The sequence below is a fragment of the Colobus angolensis genome, unplaced genomic scaffold (assembly GCF_000951035.1).
Source record: "Colobus angolensis palliatus isolate OR3802 unplaced genomic scaffold, Cang.pa_1.0 Scaffold10, whole genome shotgun sequence".
In the NCBI taxonomy this organism is placed as follows: domain Eukaryota; kingdom Metazoa; phylum Chordata; class Mammalia; order Primates; family Cercopithecidae; genus Colobus; species Colobus angolensis.
In genome coordinates, this window is record NW_012110919.1 from 20,747,614 (window position 1) to 20,749,978 (window position 2,365).

Genomic DNA, 2,365 nt, shown 5'->3' on the forward strand with positions numbered 1-2,365 from the left:
CTGTACACATGGTAATCGTGGTCAGCGATGACTGGTTTAGAGAAGATGAGGTTGGCACTAAGCTGGTCGTAGTAGCTGTGGAGTATCCTTGGGAAGACTTTGAGTCAGATGGTGGGAGAGTTGCCTTTTCATGGGATATTCAGGCCCTCTGGTTCCGTGGTCCCCTTATCAAATCTTAGAAGCCAAACACATGGATAAGCCCCTTTCTTCCCCCAGAATGTTCACCTGCACTTATATGAAATGATGGTCTTTTAGTCCAGTACTTTCTGCTCCAGCTGGTGAAAGCATTTAAACTTGGCATTGATGGAGTGTGGTGCTGTGGATTGAGGCTTCTCTTTTTCTTTTGAAGGATGAAGAATGCATTCGGCCTGGTCCTGCTACAGACTTGAGTTTCCTGGAGAAATTGGAAGAGAAAGTGGGCAAACATGCACACTTCGAAACGTACATACTTTATTTGACCAGATTTTGCATGGGGGAAAGATCATTGTGTCTCCATTTTTTTTAGTATTTGGATAATGTTCTTCAAGAGAACAACTACTTCATACGTAAAAATATGTTTATGATATACCTACCACTCATAGATGTGCCAGCCCTTTGTTAGTAGAAATTAAGTGAATTACAAGTTTTTTTTTTGTTTGTTTGTTTGTTTTTTGAGACATGGTCTTAGTCTGTCACCTAGGCTGGCGTGCAGTGGCATGATCACAACTCACTGCAGCCTCAACCTCCCAGGCTCAAGTGATCCTCCAACCTCAGCCTCCCAAGAAGCCGGGACAACAAACATACACCTCCATGCCTGGCTAATTTTTATATTTTTTGTAGAGACAGGGTTTCACCCTTTTCCCCAGGCTGGTCGGGAACTCCTGGCTCCAAGCGATCCACCCATCTTGGCCTCTCAAAGTGCCGGGATTACTGCTGCGAGCCATCGCACCCAGACACAAGTATGATTTTGTTAAAAAGATTTTGTATCTTCCTTTATCAGTGATCATTATATTTTGGACATGTCTATGTACATGAAATAATCTTTTCAAAAATTCAAGTATAAAATACTGTGATATGAGTAGATCTGAAATGTACAACCTGATAAATTTTTGTGTTTGTATGTGCCTGTGTAACCACCATGCAGATCAGATACAGAGTACCACATCCCACAAGATCAACTAGACATTTAACTTAGTCTTTGAGGTAAGGAGGAGACAATTTAAGGGCGTATGCTGGAGTCATTAAGACCTGGTTTATTTGTTTGTTTGTTTCTTTTTTGCTTTTTGGTTTTGTTTTGTTTTGTTTTGTTTGAGATGGAGTCTCACTCTGTCACCCGGGCTGAAGTGCAGTGGTGCAATCTCTGCTCACTACAACCTCCGCATCCCAGGTTCAAGCGATTCTCCTGCCTCAGCCTCCCGAGTAGGTGGGATTACAAGCACTTGCCACCACGCCCAGCTAATTTTTTATTGTTGTTATTATTATTATTATTATTAGAAACAGAGTCTTGCTCTGTTGCCCAGACTGAGTGTAGTAGGGCGATCTCGGCTCACTGCAACCTTCACCTCCCGGGTTCACGCGATTCTTCTGCCTCAGCCTTGCAAGTAGCTAGGACTATAGACGTGTGCTAGTAGAGATGAGGTTTCACCATGTTAGCCAGGCTGGTCTCGAACTCCTGACCTCAAGTGACCTGCCCACCTCGGTCTCCCAAAGTGCTGGGATTATAGAAGTGAGCTACCGTACCTGGCCCCAAGACCAAATGAATGCTCCTGCACTTGTGTTTCCCCTGCTACAAGATGGGGTTATTAATATACCTACCATCCAGTTTTGTAAATGATGCCATAAATTGCCTGGATGCAATTTCTGGCCATGGTAAAGACTTAGTAAATGGTGATGGCTTTCTCAGACCTGTTGTAGAATACTAAAAGGATAAGTAAATGAAATTGCAAAGGATAAGTACATGAAATTCTATAGTGAATCAAGAATGGAAAAATAAATTGGGGTACATTCACAAATGGAATAATATATCACTGTGCAATGAATAATCTGTAACTGCATGCAATGATGTAAGTAAGTTACACAAATGTGTTAGAAGTCAGACACAAAAAAGTACATACTATGGCCGGGCGCCCTGGTTCATGCCTATAATCCCAGTACTTTGGGAGGCTGAGGCAGGTGGATCACCTGAGGTCAAGAGTTCGAGACCAGCCTGACCAACATGGTGAAACCCTGTCTCTACTAAAACTACAAAAATTAGACGGGCATGGTGGCACGACAGGTGCCTGTAATCCCAGCTACTTGGGATGCTGAAACGGGAATTGCTTGAACCCGGGAGGCAGAGGTTGCAGTGAGCCAAGATCACACCACTGTACTCCAGCCTGGGCGACAG

At 43.6% G+C, this 2,365-nt stretch overlaps 1 protein-coding gene across 1 annotated transcript in view; it reads left to right on the forward strand.

Moving 5' to 3' along the window:
• The window catches only part of MYO1H (myosin IH), a 62,932-nt gene that overhangs the window by 26,014 nt on the left and 34,553 nt on the right, over positions 1-2,365 (forward strand). The window lies entirely within an intron of this gene.